Raw genomic sequence first — 16855 nt, forward strand, 5'->3', positions numbered from 1 at the left:
TGAGAGCTAATACTATAATATTCACTAAACTCTAGAATCTCCCATAATGCTTTGCAGGGCCTTTGGTTGGCATTGTAATTTTGTCCATAACTTTGCTTGGGGTGGTCCTAGGAGGATGGGACCACCACCGAATTGTTCAGCATGATATGCTCTTTGTGTTCAAGGCATCTGCTTGATCCCCCCATGTTAAGGGTGACCCCAAAATCATCACCTCTCTCATTGCCTGATAGTTTTCAAAGTTCACTTTTGTGAATTGGTTATATGTTTTTTTTTTTGTTTTTTTATTAAGCATGTAAAGGTTAAGTTGTTTTATCAAAGGATTGTGGTTATAATAGCTAACTCCAATATTTATTGTTTCATGAATTTTGTGTTGTCAATGAACTGCTGAGTTACCAAAGCTCTGATAGTGGAGCGGAATGAAGTTCATTGCCTACAGTTAGGGTTAAGGCTCTTGTAGTTCACGCAGTAGTTGTAGCTCTAGCAGAATGAGCTCATAAGTTCTCAGGAGGCTGTTTCTTTGCTAATGCATAACAGGTCTTGATAGAGAGTGATCCATAGAGAGATGGTTCTCTTCTGAATGGCCTTACCTTTCTTTGTCCTTGCAAATCTAACAAAGAGTTGAACATGCACCCAGAATTCTTTGGTACAATCAATATAGAATGATAATGCTCTTTTTGGATCCGGGAGGTGGTGTCTCTCCTCTTCTTTAGAAGAATGAGGAGGGGGAAAAAGGTAGGCGAGGTGATGTTTTGCCTGACGCGAAAAGGTGAGACCTCCTTTAGCGAAAAGGGTGCTCTACTTTTTAGAACCAGCTTGTATGAGAAGAATAAAGTTTAGGGAGGGTTAACTAAGAGAATCTGAAATATGCTAACCCTCCAGCAGATGTTATTGTCACAAGCAATTCCGTTTTCAGAGTTTGGAGATGTAGAGGGCAGCTGTTCATCGTGTCAAAAGGAGAACATATTAAGAAAGTGAGAACTAAATTCAAGTCCCATTGGGGCAAAATGAAGGAGGTGGGAGGAAACATATGCTGCAAACCTTTGAGGAATTTAGTAACAACAGGTGATTAAAACAATGAAGTTTGGTTCGGCAACCATAGAAAGGCAGAAATGGTGGACAGATATCTTTTAACTGTGCCCGAAGCAAAACCTTGCTTGGCCAGACAGAGAACAAATAGAAGGACCTCAGACAAGTGTGCAGATAGAGGATCAATTGATTTAGATTTAGATGTACACTAAATCACAAACTTGTCCCATTAGCAGGTATAGATTTTGGTAGAAGAACGCCTGGCTGCTAGAATGGTATTGCATACTTTGGGAGGAAGATCAAACACCCTCACCTGTCATTCCTCGTTCTCCATTCATGAAGGTGGAGAGTGAAAAGGTTTGGGTGCAATATTCTGTCCTATTTCTGTGAGAGAAGATCCTGCCAAAGGGGCAGGCTGACAGGAGGACAGATACTCATGCTCAGGTGTTCGGGATACAATACTCTCCCTGCCCAGTCCTGAGCCACTAAGATGACTTGGGACCAGTTGTCACTGATCTTCTTGAGAACTCTGGACAGGAATGGTATTGGCAGACAGGCATATAGCAGTCCTGAGCTCCACTCAAGATGAAATGTGCCTCTAAGCAAGAGCCGCATTGGAAACTCTGGTGCGCAGAAGTGCTGACATTGCACATTCTCAGATGTGGAGAACAGATCTAACCAAGGTTCTCCCCAATCTTGGAAGAGGCTTTGTACCACCTACAGATGAAGACGCCATTCTGGATCCGCTAAGCATCAAAAGCTGAGTTTGCCTGCTCTAGTGTTTAGAGAGCCTGCCAGATGTTGAGCCACAAGGAATATGTCCCGATGGTTCCCATGTCCAGAGACATAGAGATGTAAAGCCTTTTGACATACAGTCCGTGACCTCACCTCACCCAGCTTGTTGTAGTATGTAGTACAACATTGCAGTGGTGTTGTCCTTGAATACATTAACTAGTCTTCACTTGATGGAATGAAGAAAGGCTTTGTGGAGCTGAGTTTCAACCGCAGACAAGAGGCCTCTAATCTCCACCTCTCCCAAGTGGCTGCCCCACCCCAGAAGCTATGCATCTGTTAGTACTGTGAGCTCTGGGTGGGTAAGAGAGAGAGGTCTGCCATTGACCAAATTGCGGTCCTCGAGTCACCACTGCAGTTCTTTTGTAGTTCTCTCCAATATCTAGATAGGTTGGAGAAATTCCCCGAATCTTTGCCCACTGGGTCCTCAAGTCCCATTGCAGAGCCCACATATGCCAGTGGGCATGATTCAACAAAAGGGTGCAGTAGGCAATGAGGCCCAGCAGCCTCAAAGTCAGTCTCACTGAATCCATGATAGAGGCTCAGACATCAGAATTGTAGCTTGAATATCCTGGACTAGCTGTTCCGGAAGGTAAGCCCAAACCTGCACTGTATCCAGAACAGCTGCGATGAAAGGAAGCATTTGAGAGTAAGTCAGGTGTGATTCCGGCATGTTGATAGTGAACCGCAGCGAGAGCAGGAGGTCCGACATAGTCTGCAGGTGGGAGACAACTGCCTCTGGCAAGCCTGACTTCAACAGCCAATCATAGAGGTAGGGCAAGACTGTAAACACTGACCTCCACAGGTGTGCTGCAACTGCACCAGTCCTCTGGTGAACACCCGAGGGGCACTGGTAAGGCCAAAAGGAAGCACAGTGAACTGATAATGCTCATGGTCCACCATGAACCGCAGGTAGGGTCTGTGGGCAGGCAGGACAGGAATGTGAAAATAGGCATCCTGCAAATCCAATGCTACCATCCAGTCTCCAGGGTCGAGGGCACAAAAGGCCTGAGCCAGGGTGAGCAACTTACATTGGGGCATATTATCAAGCCAGGCGATAAAATTATCGCCGCTTTCGCGGCAGAAAACTACCGCTAAAACGGCGATAATGGGCTTGATAATATGCTCTATGGAATTCCAATTGAAGCCCATGTTAGATGTCCTTCATATCTAACCTGAGCTTCAATTGGCATTCCATAGAGCATATTATCAAGCCCATTATCGCAGTTTTAGCGGCAGTTTTCTGCCGCGAAAGCGGCGATAATTTTATCGCCTGGCTTGATAATATGCCCCATTGTTCCTTTTTTTTTTAAAGTAATTAAGAGGGCACAGATCTAAGGTGGGACTGGGGTCTCCATCCGTTTGTGGCACCAGAAAGTAGTGGGAATAGCAACCACAACCTACTTCTAATGCTGGCACCCTCTCAATGGCTCCTTTGGCCAGAAGAACCAGTACTTCCTGTCAGAAGTGCGCAAGATGGTCTTCTGTCAGCTGATCTGGGGACAGAGGGAATAGCTGTGGGGTTTGTTGGAATAGGAGAGCCTAAGCCCGCTGGGCTATCATCAGGAGCACTCATTTGTCTGTAGTAATCTCCCTCCATTGGTGCAGATGGTATTGAATTCTGCCTCCAACCGGATGCCCATGCAGGACTGAGGGCAAACTAAAGATGCTTTGACTGTGCGTCTGCCAAGGGGGAGCAGATTGGGTGGATCTCTGGCTTTGGGCCCCAAGAGGCTTGTGGGAACCGCGTCTGTGGCCATGAAAGGACTGGGCCTGCTGACCGTGGTAGCTAGGAGGGAAAGGACATGGCTGGTAGCCTCTACCATAGCCACGGAAGGGCATAAGGTGTAATGCGCCTGTTGTGGGGCTACAATGACCTAGCAGTTGCCCTGCTATCCTTGAATCTCTCCAAAGCAGATTCTGCCTTGCCTCCAAAGAGGCAGGTTCCATTGAAGGGCATGAGGCTTGGACATCCCCCAAAAAGCCAGTATTCCTCAACCAGGCATGACGTCTAAGCACCACCCAAAAAGCAATGGCTCCGCCCAGTGAGTTGATCATATCCAACCCACATCGGAGTTTGCACTTTGCTACATCTTGCCCATTGGTAATAGTTTGGGAAAGTATGGCCCGGGCCTAATCCAGGACCGAATCCCACACAGTATGAGAGTAATGGGCCAATAAGCAGTGCAAGGCTGGCTGAAAAAAAATCATCTTACAAAGGTATCCAACCGTTTAGATTCCCTATCTGGTCATGTGGTAGGGAATGTGTCTGGACTTATTCTGGACGTTAAGGCCTGGACGACTAGGCTCTTGGGGGTGCATACTGAATGAGGACGGCTGAGCCCCCTGGAGCGGGATGATGGTGGCGTGAGATAGTCCTATGCAAGGTTTGGGCCAATCCCCGAGCAGGACATCAATGAGGGCTTCGTTGTAAAGAAATAAGGGTTCTCCCCAGTTGAGGCACCTCCGGTAAAACATTGGTTTTGTCTTGGACCATGGGTGGCTGTAGGTCCAGGATCTCAGCTGCCCTATGGACCACCATTGCAAAATGAGCCTCTTCCTCCATAGCCACTGTGGAAGAAGAGAGGAGTACAGTGTATGGTGAGTTATCCAGACCACTGGCGTCAGCCAGGTCCTCATACCAGTTTTTATTGCCATCGACTCTTCTAGGGGTCAGAGTAGGAATAGGGATCCTAAGATTCCCCATTCATGCTCCCCAGTGAGCACTGTGTGTGAAAAAGGGCTCTGTCTTCAATTCAGGGTATGTGGGCCTGGTCGGCACTGGAAAAAATTTAGTGTTATGCCAGTCTGGCTTCATATCAAAGTCAGCTATCACTAAAGGTTCGGCGTGGCCAAGGGGCATCGGCAGCGCTGGGAACAGCACCACTAGAAAGGTCCCCAGAGGAGGTCACGAAGTTGCAACCGGGGCTGATCTGGATCCACCAACAGATTCTATGGGGTCGACTGGCACTGTGGGCAAACCCACCGACGGAGCTCTGGTCGACGACCCTTCTGAACCTGTGGCACCCAAACGTGCTCCAAAGTGGTTTGTCCACCCAAAAAGGCCTCATAGAGCACACAAAATTGGGTAGGATCATTCTGGCTCCTGGAAACTTTGGGCAGAGCGGAGCTGACCCAGTTGTTGATGCCTGTTGCACAGGGACCACCTGCGAGCAAGGTTGGGATTTGTGGCATCGTTCCCTTGCATCATCCGAAGAATGGGAGCGATGCAGAAAAGTCGAAAGTCGATTTGACTTCTTTTACTTCTTCTCGTGGGACTTACCAGAAGAAGTCCTGGAGCTGGACAAGGACAAATGTGTGCGACTCAGGGAGTGGTCCCGAGACCTCCGACATGAAGGGGACCTGGAACAGCATGGATTCACATGACAAGCGGCGAAAAGCGCCATGGCTCACTCGTGCATGGCCTTAGGGTTCATTACACTGCACTCTGCACATGACATGGAGTTGTGGTGCCACAGGTTTGAAGCGGTGAGACATCTAGATAAAAGAGAAAAAAGGCACACTAGTCATGGACAAAAAGGCAAAGTCAGTCAAAAAATGACTGAGGGGAGCTCGATCCGGAGCCGTGCTGATGTTGCGTAGAAGAAGGAACTGAGGTCAGCGTGCAGGGGTGGCACCTATATAGGCACCGGGCGCATCACATCTGGCACAGGCGACACTAACGATGACACATGGAGCCGAACAATGCATAAGGGGAATTGCTCAAAACATTTCGGGATCCAGTCTGACGCCTGGGAATGTTCTAAGGTAAGGAATCTGTGGCTAGATGTCTCTATCAGATGAGTTAGGTAGTTTGCATACAGCCATGGTCTCCCCCAATGACCTTTACTATTTCATGACACTAGTTATCTGAAAGTTAAATGTTCTCTTTTTCTTCTTGCCCTCAATAACCTCGTTAATCATAGCTTCTTAGCTTTTGAAGTATTATCTTTATTTTTCGAGAGGGAAAACTTCTCTTTCAGTTTTTGAGTTTCATCAACCGCAGAAGGTGTCAACACATTTTGGAAACCCCTGGCGTTTGCTTTAGACCCAGAAAGATTGGATTTTGCAGCACCCTCATCAACTGACACTTCCTTCAACATCAGTTTTTTTTTTTGTGACCCTTCATGTTTGGTCGAAGTTTTCAATTTTGATTGTATGTTGTCAAATCTGGACACATTTTCTTTCAATTACTCTGGACGTATTTTAATGTGAGGCACTGTAGACTTAAGGTCTGATATCTTTCTGCAAGTAAATTCTTGTGCCTCCACATTATATAAGGAAACCTCTCTGAGGTAAGAATACGAGTGGGATTTTGCTCAGGTGCAATCATTTGTGGAATCTAACAAAGTTAGGTGCAATCATGGTGGAGTCTAACATCCTTTCCACTTACTTCATGTAGCCTTTAAACCAGCAAATACCCGATTGTTGTGAGCTCAGTACTGCATTATCTGCTTTGGTTGGCTGTCAGTGGAGGACTTGGAGCCTTGTCCCTTTTGTAACTATTGGCAGCTTTTGATACCATCTATCACTCCCTACTCCTAAGAGAATAAAAGTCATAGGTTTAGATGATTCAGCCATTAAGTGGTATTTCCTTACTAATCATTAGACCATATTTTTCCTCTGTATAGATCAGAAGCTAGATCTATCAACCAGTGACTCTGACCTGCTCGCAGATCGAGTCACTCCCCACGCCGCTCGCTCCTCCTCAGTGCGCGTGTCCCCCTCCGCTGCCGTGATGAGTCCGCCTCCGGCACGCCCCCTGTACTGCTGCCTGCTCTGTGCTGACTGATTTTACTTTTGTTAACTCGGTGAGTGTCCTTCTGTTTTTGCTCCTTTTTGCCCCCAATTGTGCTTGTTTTTCAGGTCTGTCTTGTGCTGCTTAGCGCTCCTGCTACTTGTGCCCCTCGCTCCTTGCCTCCCTTGCTCCCCGCTTTCCGCCGCTGCCCCCCTGTGGCCCGGCCCACTTTTCTTTCTGTTTCCCGCCGCTGCCTCCCTGCGGCCCGCCCCCTTCCTCCGGTAGCCACCCATTGGCCGCCCCGCTCCTGCCTCCCAGCTGCTCCTCCCTCCCACTTGTCCTTTTATGGAGGATGCCGCGAGGCAGTGGGTGTGACTCTGACCTGCTCGCAGATCGGGTCACTCCCCACGCCGCTCGGCTCCTCCTCAGTGCGCGTGTCCCCCTCCGCTGCCGCGGTGAGTCCGCCTCCGGCGCGCCCCCTGTCCTGCTGCCTGCTCTGTGCTGACTGATTGTACTTTTGTTAACTCGGTGAGTGTCCTTCTGTTTTTGCTCCTTTTTGCCCCCAATTGTGCTTGTTTTTCAGGTCTTTCTTGCGCTCCTTAGCGCTCCTGCTACTTGTGCCCCTCGCTCCTTGCCTCCCTCGCTCCCCGCTTCCCGCCGCTGCCCCCCTGCGGCCCGCCCACTTTTCTTTCTGTTTCCCGCCGCTGCCTCCCTGCGGCCCCGCCCCCTTCCTCCGGTAGCCACCCATTGGCCGCCCCGCTCCCGCCTCCCAGCTACTCCTCCCTCCCACTTGTCCTTTTATGGAGGACGCCGCGAGGCAGTGGGTGTGACTCTGACCTGCTCGCAGATCGGGTCACTCCCCACACCGCTCGGCTCCTCCTCAGTGCGCGTGTTCCCCTCCGCTGCCGCTGCCGTGGCGAGTCCGCCTTCGGCACGCCCCTTGTACTGCTGCCTGCTCTGTGCTGACTGATTGTACTTTTGTTAACTCTGTGAGTGTCCTTCTGTTTTTGCTCCTTTTTGCCCCCAATTGTGCTTGTTTTTCAGGTCTGTCTTGCGCTCCATAGCGCTCCTGCTACTTTTGCCCCTCGCTCCTTGCCTCCCTCGCTCCCCGCTTCCCGCCGCTGCCCCCCTGCGACCCCGCCCACTTTTCTTTCTGTTTCCTTCCGCTGCCTCCCTGCGGCCCTGCCCCCTTCCTCCGGTAGCCACCCATTGGCCGCCCGCTCCCGCCTCCCAGCTGCTCCTCCCTCCCACTTAGCCTTTAATGGAGGACGCGCGCAGCGGGTGCGCAGCGGGTGCGCCGCTGGCACGTCAAAGGCAACCCTGTCTGCGCCCGTCCGCCCCTGGACCGCGCCCAACTCCAGGATCCCTGGACCCCGCGCCCCTCGCAACGCCAGACTCCGGTACGACACCAGCACCCTCAACGCCCTCAAAACCGCCAGCAACAACCACTGCTTCCAGGCTGCCCGGAAACGCACCCACGGACCTTTCTCGTGCCGCACCTGCAGCTTCTCCTGCGACAGAACCACCAAGTCCCCAAGGACCGGATCCAACCACCTCCGCTGCATACTCCTCAACACCCGCTCTGCACGCAAACACGCCGTCGAGCTCTGGGGCCTACTCGACACAACAGCCCCGGACGTAGCTTTCCTGACCGAGACCTGGTGGAACGACTCCTCGGCACCCGACATCGCCATAGCCATCCCAGACGGATACAAGTTATCCCGCAGAGAACGCACCTACGGACTCGAAGGAGGAATAGCCATCGTCCACAAATCCACACTTCAGGTCCACACCCATGCAGATGACCATCTCGACTCCACCGAACACCTTCACTTCCGGATCCACACCGACCCCAACACCACACTCAGAGGAACACTCGTCTACAGACCCCCCGGACCCCGAGCCCCGTTCAGTGACTCCATCGCCGACCTAGCCAGCACCCACGCACTAGCCTCCACAGACTACATCCTCCTAGGGGACCTGAACTGCCACCTCGAGAACAACAACGACTTCAACTCCGCCACCCTGATGGACAACCTCGCCAACCTCGGACTCCGACAACTCGTCACCGTACCCACCCACACCGCCGGCCACACGCTCGACCCAATCTTCTCAACAAGTCCCCACGTCAGCTTCAACCACACCACCGAACTTCACTGGACCGACCACCGATGCATCCACTTCACATTCAAGAAGCCAACCACGCACCACCATGCCCAACAGCTGCCCCGCCGCTGCTGGGGAAAAGTCACCGAGGCCCAGCTGACCTCCATCCTCGCCCTGAACCCTCCTGGCGACCCCACCAACCCAGACACCGCCGCCTGGAAACTCAGACAATGGATCGAAGACTGCGCCAACACTCTCGCCCTGCTAAAGAAACCACCCATCAACCATCCCAGCAAAAAAGGCCACCTGGTTCACTGAGGAACTCCGGACCTCCAAACACACGTCGGAAGCTGGAAAAGACTTGGCTCCATGAGCGCATGCCGGACAACCACACTGCCCTCAAGGACGCCACCCGCAGACATCACCAGCTCATCAGAACAACCAAAAGATCCTCCTTCAAAACCCGCCTGGACAATAACGCACACAACTGCAAAGAACTCTTCAGCATCGTAAAGGAACTCTCGAACCCCAGCGCCAACACCAACGACATCCCACCCTCGCAAGAACTATGCGACTCATTGGCCACTTTCTTTCACCGCAAGATCATCGACATCCACGACATCTTTAACGTTCCGACCACCTCGACCTCGACAGACCCCACTCCGTACAACACCAACCTACTGACCTCATGGGCCCAAGTAAGCATCACTGAAACATGCAAGATCATGAACTCCATCCACTCGGGATCTCCAGCAGACCCCTGCCCACACCCCGTGTTCAACAAAGCAACGCTACCATCGCAATCCAACTACAGAAGGTCATCAACATCTCCTTCGACTCAGTGACATTCCCGGAAAGCTGGAAACACGCCAAAATCAACGCCCTCCTCAAGAAGCCCAAGGCGGACCCCAAAGACCTCAAGAACTTCCAGCCCATCTCCCTGCTCCCCTTCCCGGCGAAGGTCATCAAGAAGATCGCCAACATACAGCTGACCCGCCACCTTGAAGACAACAAGATCTTAGACCCATCGCAATCAGGATTCAGACGGAACCACAGCACCAAAACAGCCCTCATTGCCGCCACAGATGACATCCGACGCCAACTAGACAATGGGGAAACCTCTGCCCTCATCCTCCTGGACCTGTCTGCCGCCTTCGACACGGTCTGCCACCGCACGCTAAGAGCGCGCCTCCAAGAAGCCGGAATCTGGGAGAAAGCCCTGGACTGGACATCCTTCTTCCTCACTGGCAGAACCCAGAGAGTCCGCCTCCCAACCTACAGAGCAGAAGCTACCGACCTCATTTGCGGCGTCCCCCAGAGCTCATCCCTCAGCCCGACGCTGTTCAACATCTACATGGCCCCCCTCGCACAATTGGCCCGCCAACACGACCTGAACATCATCTCCTACGCTGACGACACCCAGCTCATTCTCTCCCTCACCAAGGACCCGCACATCGCCAAAACCAACCTCCACGAGAGTATGAAGGACGTCGCCGAGTGGATGAGGAACAGCCGCCTGAAGCTGAACTCGGACAAGCCAGAAGTCCTCATCCTGGGCCCATCTCCGTCTGCCTGGGACGACTCCTGGTGGCCGACTGCACTAGGAACAGCCCCGACACCCACGGACCACGCACGTAACTTGGGATTCATCCTTGACTCCTCCCTCTCCATGTCCAAGCAGGTCAACGCCGTCTCCTCCTCCTGCTTCAACAACCTCCGCATGCTCCGCAGGATCTACAAGTGGATCCCGACCGAAACCAGAAGAAAGGTGACCCAAGCACTCGTCAGCAACCGGCTGGACTACGGCAACGCACTCTACGCCGGAATCCCCACCAAACACCTACAACGACTACAACGCATCCAGAACGCTTCGGCCCGCCTGATCCTCGACCCCCCCCCGCCGCAACCACATCACCCCTCACCTGAGAGACCTGCACTGGCTCCCCATCAAAAAGAGGATCACCTTCAAACTCCTCACCCACGCACACAAAGCGCTCCACAACTCTGGACCAGCGTACCTGAACAGCAGACTCCACTTCTACACCCCCGCCCGCCAGCTCCGTTCTGCAAGCCTTGCCCTCGCCGCCGTCCCCCAAACCCAACGAAGCACCTTCGGAGGCAGATCCTTCTCCTTCCTCGCGGCCAAGACCTGGAACACCCTCCCAACTCACCTACGGCAGACCCAGGACCTGCTCACCTTCAGGAGGCTCCTCAAGACCTAGCTCTTCGAGCGGTAAAAACAGCCCCCCCCCCCCCTTTAGCGCCTTGAGACCCTCACGGGTGTGTAGCGCGCTCTAAAAATTCTGTGATTGATTGATTGATTGAACTTGGTGTCCCTCAAGGCTCAGTCCTTGTGCTACTCTTATTTAATGTATATATGGCAATCTCCTGCAGAGTATGGGAGCCTAGTTACATATGTACATTGATGACATGCAGCAGATATTCCATTTATCCATCTCCCTAACCCCATTCACTGCAGTCACTGCCACTGCTCATGATCCTCTTTATCAATGTCTTAATGGGTATTCTATGCAGAATTGCCATAAACGCTTTAAATATCAACCTAGCCAGAACTGAGATTTTCATCACCAGGAACTCCACAGGTAAAAGGAAGGGTGCTAGCCATGTGTGGTGCAGGACATACTCTGCATCTTTTTTTTTTGCTGTAGTACCTTACACTCGTAAGAGAAATGTAAGTTCCCATTTTTGAGTAAAGTTACTCAAATGTTTATGGTAAAAGTACATGGGTCGATTTACTCACATGTAAGTTTACGTTTGTGAATAGTCCCCATAGTTTTGTCTCTTTTACTTGTAGCCTTGATCAGGATCTATTATTTAATGTGACTGTCAATGTTCCTCCACAGTAATTTTCATAGATATGTCTTTGATGACCCTGAAATTAAGGTCCAGCATATTTCACTGAATTTTTATACATAAAAAACTGGCTTATTCATACTTCGAAACAAATAAAGCTCTCTTTATTACGGGCCAAGATGGCGGACGCAGTGGCGTTCGAGTGAGAAGCTGCAGAGGTGCTCTCGTTGTGCTCGCCACGGAGAACCTTTGGGCTGAATTTCCCGAGTTGGGCTGTAGCGGTGGAGTGTAGCGGCGTTGTCCAGTCGTGTTAAACAGTGACTTGATTTTATTTTGGATTTTGGATGAATTTCCTGCAAAACCTGCATTTTTTTCTTCTCTCCGGCTGCCCGCTGCAAATGCTGTGAGGGTCGAGTGAATGTTCTTGTGAACCCCACTTTCGAGTTAAGAACATTGTCTTTCCTGGTTTATCTGGAATGCGATCGGATCTTCACTACTGTTTTCGGCGCTCAGTGCAGCGGGTTTAGCGCTCCTCGATCATTGTTGTGAGTCGACTCTGGAAACCGGAGCAGTCCGTGGAGCTGCGGAGCCCTGAAAGTGGCTTAGATCCTTGTCTTTTTGCTCAGGGAGAGACACGTTTTTTTTTGCCGTTCAATCAAGAAAAGAGTAGATTCATTAGTATGGCACCTAAAAATCCTACCTCCGCTTTGAGTTCGAAAAACCAGAAGCAAAAGACCAGAGCAGCTATTGCTGCCACGTCAGTCCCTAGCCAGATTGAGTCCGCTGCTGATTTAGGCATCGTTAGCAGATCTAATCTACGATCTCAATCTCAAGTATCGGATCAAGGAGCAGAATTATCCTCTAATGAACCTATCGACTCTAGTCTGTCTATTGATCACAGAGACTCCATTCTGTTGCAGGCTGCCCAGGTGGATTCTGGGACATGTAGGACTGGTGCAATACCGAAAATACCAGGAATGTTTAAAAAGAAAAAGACTCAAAATAGCGACAAAATCACAGCTAATCAAGTCAATGGGACAGTCAGTGCTGATTGTATAGTCAAGGACATCGCCAATGAGAACGTAAGTCCACCTCAGATGGCTGCTACCACCTCTTCATGTATCGGAGGGCCGTGAATAAAGGGGGTGGGGGTATTGGAGCCAACACACAGGAGTTCCCAGTACTGGCGGGGGATACAGATTCAGATACAGTTGATTTCGTCGGGAACTTTTACTCTATGTCGGACTTATCCATCGCTTTGGAATCTGAGAGTCTTGAAGGGGATGTTGATCGCTATGGGGAGACGGGAGACGCTGCCAGATGACGACGATGAGGAAGTAGAGGACCCACCGGTCAGCCCGGAATCGGGGACAGAGGAAAAAACTGTATTGACGATACAAAGAACCAGCGTTGGCTCTCCCGCTATTAGGTCCTCATGCAACATAGACGACTCCCAGACCCCAGTGATCACACTGGGCACATTATACCAGGTTATGCTCCAGCACCGAGAAGAAACAAGAACTGAGAATTTACGAACATAAGGGGCTGTACGTAAATTGCAAAATAACCTAAGGCGTGTGGCTAAATCATGTAATGAAATGACTGCCAGGGTGGCTGAAGCTGAAGGTAGGATTTCTGATATTGAAGATATGATGAACATCCAAAAAGCACAGCTATCCTCCTTGGAAGGTTTAAAGGAAGAGATTAATTGGCAGCTGGTCGACCTGAAAAACAGATCACGTCGTAATAACTTACGCATTTTGGGTATTCCTGAGGGGAGTGAGGGGGGGGGGAATGTCAGGCAATTTGTTAGCGAGCCCTTTGTGGAAGCTTTTCCATAATTATTGCATTGGAAGTGGGATGTGGAACTTCAAAGGGTTCATAGATTTCCATTTCAAAGGAACATTACATCCGGCAGTAATGTGAAACCAAGAGCTATACTGATATGTCTGAACAATTTTTTGGCTAGAGAGGCCCTGTACGATTTGGCTAGACCGGATCGAAAGCGTAGGGGGAAGGGCTTGGAATTCTTTGTTCGGCCTGATTACTGTCATGCTACTGTACAACAACGCTGGCAGTTTCGCCAACTAATACCATCTTTTCAGGCCAAGGGTGCACAAGCTTTCCTCCTTAATCCCTCCAAATTGAAGGTAGTTTATAAAGAGAGAACTCACTATTTAACATCAGAGGGAGCAGCTAAGGAGTTATTAGCCTTATTATGAGCATTTCTGCTGTATATTGATTGTGGGGTATCAGTTCGGATTTTCTTGTGGTCTTTGTGCTTTTCTCTTAGTTAATTGGTAATAACTTTACATACTCACCTTTCCTTTTACTATATATGGTATTTTCACAAGGTGAAGAGCGAGACACGGGGCACAGGACGCTTCTCACTACATCACATGTCAGGGACTGTTCAGTCCCTTGGCCCTTTTTGGGTAGGGAGTGGGGGGGGGGGGAGTAGAGCGGGTGGGGGGTGAGGGGTGAGGAGGTGGCAAGCATGGTTAGGAAAACCGGCTCGGAGAATGAGTTGTGTAACAAGATGACTATGAATCTGAATAGGAATATTTTTTGGGAGATACATATTAAGCTTAATGTCAATAGCAAATGGAGCTATAAAAAAAAAAGGGGATATTTTCTTTCTTTGTGGTTTTTTAAGGGGGAGCAATGCGTTAATTTAGAGTTATATAGGGGCTATATGCTGTCTGGCTTAATATTAACAAGATGGTTAAATTGAGGATTTGCCCCTGGAATATTTTTGGTCTAAACAATAGAGAAAAAAGGGGGGTCTGCGCCCAATTAATACAGAATATGAGGCTGGATTTACTGTGTCTTCAGGAAACGCATCTGGTTTGGAATGATAGACATTTATTTAACGATCTGGGTATGCAGCTATTGCAATGCACTCGTCAAGGAACTACCACTAAAGGTGTGGCCCTTCTCATGAGGAATAGACTGGGTAGTAGTCTGAAACGCTCTAAAGTAGATCAGTATGGCAGATGGGTGATCATTGAGATCTGCATTGATAGTAAAGTTTGGACCATATGCTCAATATATGCTCCACATACTGATGATCCAGATATATTGAATTTTTTAAGTTTAGAAATAGTTGATTGGCCGTCTCCTTTAATTATTTGCGGAGATTTAAATATTCATTTGGAAGGGGGCCTGGATATTCGGGGCACCTCAACATATTTAGGCCTAAAAAAAAAGACATTTAAGGCATTAAGAGCTTTAATATTGGAATTTGGTTTGTGTGATGTGGGGTTTGATAAAAATCCTTTGTCACCGGGGTACACCTTTTTCTCTGCCCCCCACCAGAAGCTCCGCCGATTGGATTATTTTTTTGTTACTTTAGGGCTTAATAACAATACCGGGTTTCAAATTTTTCCTCAAATAATTTCCGACCATAACCGGTGTTGATAGAGGTTAAAATAGCTGTGCCAGGCATACCCTCGACAAGAATTTGGTCTTTTGAGCGGAAGCTACTTGCGGATCCTTTATACATAGAACATATGGGGAAGTGGATCAGGGATTTTCTGGAGTTTAATAGAGGGAGTGCTTCGACTCAAATAGTCTGGGATGCTTTTAAAGCAGGAGTACGTGGGGAGACATTGTCCTATTCGATTAGAAAGCAAAAAAACATTCGGAATAAGTTGGATACTTATTATAAAGCAATACAGGAATGGGAGGAAAGATTAACTACCACTATTAGCATATCACAAGATATAGAGCATATTAAAACCATCTTAGATATACATAAAGCTAGACTTTATGAGGTTCTAGCATCTAAAGTGGCTGAGCAGGCAGCAATATTTAGATCACAGATTTATGAGATGGGGGAAAATTCTGGCAGGATTCTGGTGAAAAAAATTAGACAAAAAGCGCCTATGAATGCCGTTACTGCCATAGAGGATGACACTGGTCAGATCCATAATAATTCTGAGGAAATTCTAGAGGTATTTCGGCAGTTCTATTCACAGCTCTATGAGCAAGATGCTTTATCGTATTCTAATGAGCGATTTTTGAATTTTTCCTCTCTGGATAATGTCGTAAAATTAACCACTGTCCAAAGCCAGGCATTGGATACTGATATTACGTGGGATGAAATTGAGCTGGCCTTACTTTCCCTCGCTGTGGGTAAAGCGATGGGACCAGACGGCATCCCTCTGGAGTTCTATAGAATGTTTAGGCATTTACTGAAACAAGATATGTTGGCCACTTTTTTAGAAGTACAGAAAAGGATAGCTCCACCTTCCTGGAGTCAATCGACAATAATGGCTTTTTGAAAAAAGATAAACCTGCAACCAACCCGGCCTCTTATAGGCATATATCGTTAATTAATGCAGACAGTAAAGTTTTCTCAAAAATTTTAGCCTCAAGAATATCACAGATAATTTCTACCATAGTCTCCAGGTGGCAACACAGGTTTATACCTGAGCGGGATACCACAGATCACGTTCGTAGGGTTATTGCTTTAATGGATTGGGCTCAAGGCACTAATACACCCATAGCAATCACCCTGTTGGATGCTGAAAAGGCATTCGACAGGGTGGCCTGGCCCTATCTTTGGGATATGCTCTCTTTTAAGGGGTTCGAACCTGTGATGATCATGGCTTTGAAAGCTTTGTATAAATCCCCCATGTCATGTATTAAAATTGGGACAAATTCATCTGCCCTGTTTTCTATTCACCGGGTAACTAGACAGGGTTGTCCAGCCTCACCGCTACTTTTTGCCATTTACATTGATCTTTTTCTTAAAGAGCTGAATCAAACTGAGGATATATCTCCTGTTCTGGTTGCGGGAGTAAGATATAGAGCTCTTGCCTATGCTGATGATGTGGTGGTGATTACTACAGATATTGAAAAAGCTATTCCAAAGGTGGAAGAGCTGGCAACCAAGTTTGGTGTTTTCTCTGGGTATAAACTTAATATGTCTAAAACGCAAATTCTTTTGGTGGGCCAGAATCCTCCGGCTCATCTTAATATTGTTCCTGTGGCGACATATCTGGGCATTAAGATTACTACTCCAGTGTCTGCCATCCCGGAACTCAACTACAAATCAGTTCTTGAAAAGGCTAACTCTACGCTGGAACGTATTAACCATTTGTATTTGTCTTTATATGGGAGGAATAATGTGTTGAAAATGTTAATTCTCCCAAAAGTTTTATACTTATTCCGTTCTGTGCCTTTAGAATTTCCTCTTACTTTCTTTAAACAACTTGAGAGAATGACGAACAGATTCCTGTGGAGTTACAAACGTCAACGTAGAGCATACAAGAAGATGATTCTCCCTAAGGATAGGGGTGGGTGGAGCACACCATATTTTTTGTTCTATTATCTGGCGTCTGTATTGCAGTTTATTTCCCCCTTGACAATTGG

Source organism: Triturus cristatus, chromosome 4_1, assembly GCF_964204655.1.
Source record: "Triturus cristatus chromosome 4_1, aTriCri1.1, whole genome shotgun sequence".
Lineage (NCBI taxonomy): Eukaryota > Metazoa > Chordata > Amphibia > Caudata > Salamandridae > Triturus > Triturus cristatus.